Genomic DNA, 9,647 nt, shown 5'->3' on the forward strand with positions numbered 1-9,647 from the left:
CTGGCACCAGTCCAGGCTGGGGGAACAGGGACCAGTGTGTCCATGCAGCAGCCCCAGCATGACTGTCCTTTCTTCTTGGTGTGAATCACTTTTGGAAATTTCCCTAAAATGCTTTTGCAAATATTTCCCGGGTTGTCCATGGGAAAGACCTTTCTCCCTGCCTTCCCACCAAGTTTGCTGCCGGGAAAATTAAAAGTGAGAAGCACTGGATGTGGCACTGGTGATGGGGATGAGCACTGGGACCCCGGGGCTGTCTCAGGGCTCATGGCAGTGGCTGGACTATGAGCCAGACAAGGTGCTGGCCCACGGGAGCCTTTTGCCTCGCTGGATGGTTGCCCTGGCTCTGCTGGTCTGGGGGCTATGTGGGAGCAGGGTTTGGGGTGCCCGCCTGAGGCACAGCAGCCATGGAGGGGGTTTCTGCATCCCTCCAAACCTTGGCTGATGCTTTTCCTCCGTTTGGCACAAGATGTCAGTGCTGGCCAAGGAACGGCCACCGGTGCGGGTCTGCTGCATGGCCTGGCCAGGCCATGGCACTCCTTCTCCATTGCCTTGGGGTGCCCAGTCTGGGGTGCTGCCCGGTGCTCCCGGGGCTCAGACGTGCTCCCCACACTGGCAGGGACCCACTGGGGCTTCTCCCAGCCGATAGAGATGCACCAAGAGCAGCAAGGTCTCAGCCAGCCCCATGGCCTGAGGTCCTTCTCTACTGGAGGTATCACAAGGCTCTCAGACAACCCCAGCCCACGGGAATCATCTGGGGAGAAATCCAGGAGCCTGGAAGAGGAAGGTGGAGCGGGTTCAGCCCCATCCCCGCATCCCATGGCACTGTCATTGCAGCCGCTGGCTGTCCTCGCTCCCCGTGGTGTGCAGGGGATAGAGAGCAGCTCTCCTGAGGCTGGCATCCCTCAGGGAGAGTTGAGATGCTCTATACTGGGGAAAAAAAAAAAAAAAAAAAAAAAAAGGAAAGGGAATACAGAGGGCAAAGAAGCTGGGAATGAAAGAACCAAAACCCTCTACCAGCAACACATGGAAAAGGGGAAAAAAAAAAACCTCAAAAGAGTGTTGACAAGTCTGGAGGCTTTTGGGACCTTGGGTGACCAGAAAAATAACACATCAAAGACCTCACGTATGCCTGAAGACAGATAAAAACTCTGAGCCAAAATGTTCTATGAATATTTAACTACCATCAATATTTAATTAGCAGATAGAGAGAGATTAAGAGCAAATGGATCCATCCTCTGCATGTGCTCCAGCCCTGCCCTGTGGGTGCATGGGGCTCACAGCGGTGGCAAGGGGGCACGGCGCTGCCTGCAGCCGGGCTCAGTGTCAAGATCGGGGTGCAAGGACCCCAAAGGAAAGCAAGGCACTCCCTGCTGCAGGGCTCAGTGGGACAGGGAAGGACTAACTCATGCATGACCCCAGCACTGAATCTCCAAAACAGCCATCCGACAAAAATTGGAAAAAAAAAAAGTATTTCTGGAGAGGGTCAGGATCTGAGCTTTCTCAGAGGATGCTTGGAGCCAAGCTGGGGGAGCTCTCAGGGAGTGCAGTGCTGCTACAGGCTGCTCAGCCTAGGGTGCTCTGGGGGGCCAGGGTGCAGGAGCTGGCCCTGGAGGGGAATGCTGGAGGTGACTTCCTCTCCCTGCCCTGGGTCCATCCAGCTTTTGGCCCATGCTCGCCCTCCTCCAGGCTTGAAATCCCCCTCCTGCCCTGGTGCCTGGGAAACCCTCCGCCTCTTGGCTGCAGCCAGTGGGGCAGAAAGGTGTCTGTCTGCCCCCCAGCCTGCCCCCCAAGCTGCCCCCCAAGCTGCCCCCCAGCCTGCCCATGCTGCTCGGCTGCGTGCTAATGCTTTGCCCTCCGTGTCTAAGCCATATGTGCCTGAGTGTCTAATCCAGTATTAATCCCTAATGACTAATCCTTTTAGGTGACAGCAATGGCTGGGGGGTGGCAGGAGGGTAGGGGATGGGCACTCCGTGTGCCACAGCGGTCACCTCCTAGACCGTGTCCCCATGTCCCCTGTGTTGGGGGACATCTCAGCAGCCCCCAGCTTCCAGTGCAACCACACGGCTCCTACTCTTTGTGGGGGGCTCATCCTGGGCCATTGTGGTCCCCGGCACGGGGGTGGGTGCTGAGAGAGGGTCAAGGATGGGGAGGGCTCGCCTTGGCCATCCCTGGAGCTGGGGGGAGATCTTTGGGGTCCCACCACAGCTGAGCCCTGGGCTTTGGGCTCGCTTCTCTCATACTTTGAGATTGTTTTCCTCTCCTGGAGCTGCCTTAGCTGGAGGGGGACTGGAGAGGGCAGTAAAAGCCAAGATGTGATGCATTTTTCTTGCCTGCTAGGCCAGGCAAAAGGTAGGACCTGGGGGCTGCAGGACAGGCACATTTGCAGCACGTTTGCAGACCCCAAAACACCTCAAAATCTCTTCCCATCCCCTTCTTAGCCAAACCCTTGCTTGTGCAAGCGGAGCACTTCATGGGTGCAACTGTGAGGGTGTGTGGATCCAGGCATTAGGTCTGGACCAGGCCTCTGAGGTGAGAATGTGGGGCTGGGGGCTGGGGTTGGGACGGTGCCAGGGACACCCCACACGGCCTCGTCCCCCAGTCCATCCCAACACTGGTCCTTGCAGCCCATGCCAGCCGGCCAGTGAGCTGTGGTGCCACGTCCTCTTGCAGCCAGGGACATCCTGGTGGCTTTACTCTCCCAGCCAGGGTCTTGTGGCTGACCTCGAGCATCTCCTGAGCCGTGATGCTGCGAAACGGGGGTGTATTTCACTCCTGCTGACGGCTGCTGGCAGCGTGCAGCCAGCAAACTGCTTTGCCAGACACTTTCCCACCAGCCGGGGAGGGGGGGTTATTTTCCCCTCTTGTTTTTGATGTATTCGAAGCAAAAGCCCTTGATGCCTTTTCTCCCCACTGCAGGAGCTGGGGCAGAGCTGGAGCCCAGGTGAGTAGTGGGAGCTGGTTGGCCTGGGATCGGGCACAGGGGGTCCCCACCTTCCATCCCCCCTGGTGAAGCAGAGCCCGAGGGCTACCCAGAGAATAAAACCAGCCTTCCAAAGCCCAGCCCAGTGCCTTTAATCACCAAAATGATGACCCCAGCAAGTGTGGGACCCAACACCTCTGTGAACCCCACAGAAGTGCTGTGACCCCGCAGCAGTGCCTGGCCTCAGGAGGATGGGGATTAGGCCAGATCATTCATGTATAAAATTGCTCTTTGTCCTTCGAGGAGCCCATTGGCAGGGGAGGCTGCGACAGGCTCTGCCTGCCGCCTCGGCACGGAGACCTGCCGGGCCCTGTGCCGCACGGCGATGTGGCGGCGGCTGCAGTTTCCATATCTGGGCCATTCACCACTGGAGACTTTTAGCGCCCGGAGCAACAGCATGTACTGCTGATGAGTTCTTTCTGCTCCAGTAATTACAGTGAGGAATTTGTCAGAACGAGCTTTTTAAAACCTTCTTGTCTTGTTCTGATTTTACCTGGAGTGTAAAAAGTCATTAGTACGGTAAAATGGAGGCTGTGCTAAGCCAGCAAGCCATCCAGATAACGCAGTTTACATCTACTGCACACTCAATATGCACAAAAAAAAAAAAAAAAAAAAAAAAAGAAAAAAAAATTGCTGGCTTTCTATTTTACCCAGATGGAGTTTTCCGTGATTGAAATTAGTAGGATGAGAAGGCAAGCAGAGAAGGTGGCAGGCCTGTGGGCTGGGCACGGCAAGGTGTGCCGGCTGCCGCTGCCTCGCTGCCCCTGCGGCAGCTGCGTCTCCTGCTGACAAGGCACGGAGCGCCCCGGCCGCCCGTCCCCTCTGAGATGGGCCAGCCCTGCTATTTGGGGCAATTTGGGTTTCACCAGCAACCCTTCTTTCAGGAGCTTCTCTCCTGCCTGCAAATGCAAGCCCAGGTTCATCAGGCACATACGTCATGGTTTGGAGGGGCTCCTGCCAGCCCCAAGCCACAGCCCACGATGGGGCCATGCTGCCCCCATACATAAAAGCCGGTGGAAAACTCATCCAGATGATGCCCCAGATCCCTGGGGCTGCTGCGAGGCATCGAGCCAAGGGTAGGGAAAACCCCTCCTGATCCCATCACAGCCTGAAAATAATATCGCTTGTGGTTTCAAAGCCTCCCAGGCCTTTTGGGCTCCAGTTTCAGGGATATTAGCAGATGTCAGGGAGCATCTGGGGAGCTCAGGTTTGAAATGAGCCAGGAAAAAAAAATCATATCAATAGGGAAAAAAAGGAGCTGAGGTCAGGAGAAGTTGCGAAGCCAGTGTCAGCACCCTCCCCGCTATTTTAGGCAGGGAGCTGCAGCCCCCGTTTGCCAGCAGCTTGAGCAGGGCTCTGCCCACAGAGGGTTGTCAACCTCGCTAGGGGGAGGTGGATGGGTGTGATAAGACCCAGGTCTTTTTTTAAACTTTCCAACCAAAAAATAATTGAAATTTAGAAAAATGTATAATGTAGCAAAGAAGATTTCACTTTACAGACCTCTCCTCGTCCTCCCTCCAGGGGATGATGCCTGGCTGGGTACCACATCCATCCCTGATGCTGTTTCATCACCATTTTGCCTGAAATGCGATGGGAACTCCCACCCTCTGCTGCCTTTGGTATTTTTTGTTAATAAAAAGGTTTAAAAAAGGAGACGCTTCTGTCTTGGGCTCTAACCAAATTTTGGCTTGGATTTGATTAAACAATAACTTTTTGGGTGCTGAAAGAAAACTCTTTGGTGGGGGCTGCTTGGATTTCAGGGTATTTCCAGCATCCCTGAAGGCAATTTCAAAGAGAAGAGGTGATTGCAAGGCAGAGCATCTCTCTCTACTGATGCAAATCTCAAACCTTCCAATTTGCCCCCTTCTTATTTACTCTCATGAGCAACTTGGCAAAGTTCAATCAAGTTTGGAAATCTTTTTACTGTCACCAGATCCACTTTCTGGGACCAGAAATCCTGGGGAACAGAAGAACATTTCATCCCCAGTGTTATCTCCTGGAGACACAGTGACTTCAGGGTTCCAGGCAGGTATTTTGGTGCTTAAATGGGTATCTGGGGAATGATGTTTATAAGCTGGGCAGCAGATTAATCCTCGTGCACAACAAAGCTTGGCTTCTGCTTTTCCCTTTACTTCTCATCCCTTGAGTTGTTTTGGTGTGCAAAGACCCATTTTTCCCTTTGCTGCACCCCAACTCTGAATGCCTGAAGGGTCCTGGTGTGCAATTTGCAGCAACGTTGATTAATATTAATTATTCCCTTCTATAAATGATGTGAGACCCCGTATCTGTGTGCCCCAGAAAGGCTGACTGCTTTTTGCTCTACTCGCAGGGTAAATGACAGGTGAATAAGATTAGGAGCTGTGAGTGTGCACTGCCTAAGAGCCTTCACTGGCAATTCCCAGAAATGGCAGGGAAATAATTCAATATTATTTATGTGATGCTATTATGTCAGAGCCGGGCTTAGACCACGGCTCCTTGCGGCACAAGGAGCCTCCCAGGACACCAAAGGGGGTCCTTGATTCCAAACCCCCCATGGTTACACTCCAAACAGGGTGTCAGAAGCATTAAAGGGATGGATTTGGAAGAGCAGTGCTGATGAGAAGGGTCTGAGTGCTTCACCTTCCTCCCCAGGATCCCCTTCCACTACAGTCAGATGTGGATGTCCCCAAATGGCACTTGCAAATCCCCCCCGAAGTCTGGGTGTCACCTTGCAGTGGTGGTGGCCATGGAGGTGATGTGGGGTGTTTGAGGTGCCAGTAAAGCTGCCTTTGTTTCCAGTGTTGGAGAAGAACAGCACTCATCTGGTTACTATTTTTATTTTGCTGAAAAAACAGCAGTTTTGGGTTGGCACAGGGAAATGAGACACTGGTTCAAGGTCAAGCTCCAGCAGCTTTGGCCAAAAACCCAGAAAACTAACCCCGTGCGGGTGATTCAAAGCATCTGATTTCACAGTCCCGGAGGGGATTTTCTTTCCTCTCTGCCCAAACTCAGAGCTGGAAGCCGGCTGCAGCCACGGAGCAGTGTGTGGCTGGGGCACCCTGCTGCCCCATGCTCACTGCTCTCCATGGCTCTAGCTTGGCCTTTGCCTGATTTTTCTGCCCCCTTTTCTAGCCCTATCCCCAGTTTCCATCATTTTGGCTGTTGCTCTTGCTCTGCAGTGCTGCCTGTGACCCTCCTTTTCTCCCCTCCATCACAAGGATCAGGAGGGTCTGAAGATGCTGTAGGATGGATCATGCCCCCGGGACGGCCGGAGGGCTGATCTGAGATGCTGTTTTAATGCAAACACTGCAGTTTATTCACTAAAAGAGGTACAAGTATCACCTGTCAAGCACATAACTTGAGATTCGGTCAAGAGGAAAGGGAGTTACATTATTTTCCAGAGTATATTTCTCATCACTCGAAAGCTGCCCTGGTAGGATGCACCCATCCCGTCCCTGTGCCACCCGAGCGTGCTCCTTGGGGACACAGTGCATTGCACTCCGCTTAAGCTGTGGTTTTACTGGGCTGGACCAGGGTTTCTTCACTTCCCCAGCCCCTGCCCAGACTCTTCGGCATCCCCGGATAAAGTACTAGAGACAGGAGAAGGGAGTTAAAGTGGCTGGAAAATGCTTTTAACAAGCCTTAAAGGCACTTTGCATCCTCACATTGTTTCCAGTAATAAAGTCAGATTATTACAAAAATCTATTACCATCAAAAGCCGCTGATAAACCTCCAGTCCATCCGCTGTGAGGTTTAATATTCCTCCTGGAGAGCTTTTACTTTTCTGTGGCACTGGGCCCTTATCTGCCATCACCCACCTGGGCGGGCTGCGCCACAATCAGATTGAGTTTGCCATTTGGGTAGGGGGTTTGAATTCTAACCTACAGGATTTCGGTTTTGGTGTGCTGGAGCTGTTGAATCCTGCTGGGTTGCAAAGGACCCACGGGGTGGGGGGGAGCAGGCAGGGAGACCGGGGTGATGCTGTGGGGCTCAAAGGTGTGAATCGGAACAACTCCTCCTCCCAAAACCCCAAGTTAAATATGGAGATATTATTGATAGCAAAATTATCTGCCAGCAGATGAAATGCAGAGCCCCGATGTGCTGTTGCAAAGAGCAGCAGCTTTTGGAGTGGGCCATGCTGCACCCCTGAGATAGGCTGGTGGCAGAGCAATGGGAAATTGGATTTCCCCCTAAGTTTCTGGCAGTTTTAGAAAAGGGAGAGGAGAAATCTGCTTTAGAATGGTTGGAAACTACTGCTTCTCTCCCCTCCCCAAATTATGGTCAGACGGAAACATGGAGGAATAAGGAAATTAATAAGGAAATACGGAATAAAGAATAAGGAAATAGGGAATAAAGACTAGGACAGGGTCCATTCCTGGCCCCAGGCTCTGATCCCAGCCCCATGAACAGATCCTGAACATAAAAGCATCCTCCTTGTAGTCGGGTTTTGGGGCGGTCATGCAGGTGCTGCTGCCGGAGCTGCCGCTCACTTCCTGCCTGGGTAAGTGGGAGTCCGAGATGGAGACTTAAGTGACAAATTGCCTGCTTTTTAGTGGGATTAAAAATAGACGGCGGGCTCCTGAGATGGCACTAACGCTCTGGCAGATCTGGCTTGCGGTCAGGCTGATAACGCCGGTGCCGGCGTGTTTTCCAGAGAGCTCTGGGGAGGCAGACGGGGAGACGGCGAGCCCCGCGGTCCCGGGGGGGGGAACAGGGCTCACCGCGGCGGGGAGGCGAACCTCGGGCCCAGGACCACCATTGATCAGGGGCTGCCATTATTTGCTATTAAAGACGCAAGGCCTGGGGGTCTGCTCATCCAGCTTGGGCTGGGCTGGTCCCACTCTGGGGGGGCTGTAGCCTATGAGGAGGGTGGGAGCTGGTGGGGCTGGCTGGGTCCTTTCCACTCTCACTGGGCTCTGCTTTGGGGTAGGAAGGATTTTCCTCTGGGTTTAGCCAGGACCGGCGCAGCTGCAGGGACCCAGCACTCCAGTCATGGCTCTGCACACTGTGGAGAGGCTCATTTTGGGGTCCTTCTGCTTGTTTTGGGGTCATTCTGCTCATTTTGGGGTTCCTCTGCTCAGCCACAGCCCTTGCTGCTGCCTAGGGGTCTCAGAGACATATAACTAAGAGCAGGTAAGTGTGGGCGGGGTAATTAATTAAGATCAATAATGGATGGAGCAGAGGTGGGCAGGTGTTCACACCCCCTCCAGCCCAGCTTTTTCCATGGGAACCACCCCACTGGGGAGCATCCCTGCCTGCTCCTGCCCTGGCAAGGCCATTCGGGACCAGCTCTGGCACTGAGCACCTCCACGGAGCTTGCGTGGTCTCATTGGCTTCTGGAGGGAGAATGTAAATCTTTCAAGGCTGCTAATGTCTTTTTTTTTTTTTTTAATTCTGGGTGAAGATAATGGATTTTTTTTTGCAACTCTCTTCAATGTCATTGGTACGAAGAGACGGGAATGGATGCTGTTTGTGCACTGCAGACCCCTCCCTGCACAGCCAAGCAGAAACTCATTGCCTTCCCTTTCCTGTCCTTTGCAAATTATTTTTCTCACTGCCTGGTTCTTTTGGGAGAGTTTTGTGTATGCCAGCACAATGACTGATGATACAGAGAGGGACTTGTGCCATTGGGGTGCAGTGGCATCCCACGGGCCAGCCCGAGGTCTCACTGTGCTGCATCCTGCAGGCACCCTTCAGAGGATGAACACAACTCTCCTGAGGGCTGAGATCTGTGCTAAAATTATGCTGTGATGGTGAAATTAAATTACACGCTCACAGAGTTGGGGATGGGCCCGAAACCCTGGGACATGCCAGAGGAAGGACGGAAAGAAGCCTGCAAAGGGGGTTCAAGCTGCTTGTGTCATCCATGCTCTGAGGCATGGGGAGACTTGGGCATCCTCCTTTGGGGAAGATGGGAAGCACTTTCCCATGGGAGCAAACAGTCTGGTTGTTTGGGGGGTGTCTCTCAGGGGGACACATTGGTCAGGACAGTTTGTAACAAATCCCAGTGAGTTGTGGGGGGGTCCTGGTTCTCATGAAACCCTAGATCAGGGCTGCTCCCCCAAAATTCACCTTCAGACAGGGCTGGGACCAGAGCTGGCAGGAGTGAGTGGGGAAGTGGGAGAGGGGGAAGCCCCAGGGGACAGGGAGGCTGGCGGGGGGCTGCGGTGGGACCCCCAGCTGTGCTCACAGACCTGAGGGATGCAGTGGCAAGGCAGCCCCTCTCTGCTGCCTTTTTGTGGCCTTCTGGAAATGACATGACATGCAAAACCATTTTGATCTGTGCCCAGGGGTGAGGTGAAGGGAAGTGACACAGGACACCCTGTAAGTCGGTGGCAGGGGCTTCAGCCCTTTTGCCTACTTCTTGCAGAGCCAAAGTTTGACTTTGCAAAGCATAATTCCAGGCTGGGGAAATGCAGCCCGTGCCCTGGAAGCCCCCAGGCAAATGGGAGACACTCACCTTCCATGCCTGGCTCTGGGAGAGGAAGATGACGCTGAGGAAGGATGTGATCGCCCCCCGGAAGGTCCAAAAAGGGCTGCAGACACCAGAGAAACCATCCCCACATTCAGCTCCATTAGCAGAATCAATGTAAAGGATGCACTGTATGCGTCACCAAAGACGCCAGGGGCTTTAATTGAGATGTGACCACCTGTAGCCAAATACTGAATCATCTTTGGCCAGATACCA

Source organism: Tyto alba, unplaced genomic scaffold, assembly GCF_018691265.1.
Source record: "Tyto alba isolate M040663 unplaced genomic scaffold, T.alba_DEE_v4.0 Super-Scaffold_43, whole genome shotgun sequence".
Classification (NCBI taxonomy): Eukaryota; Metazoa; Chordata; class Aves; order Strigiformes; family Tytonidae; genus Tyto; species Tyto alba.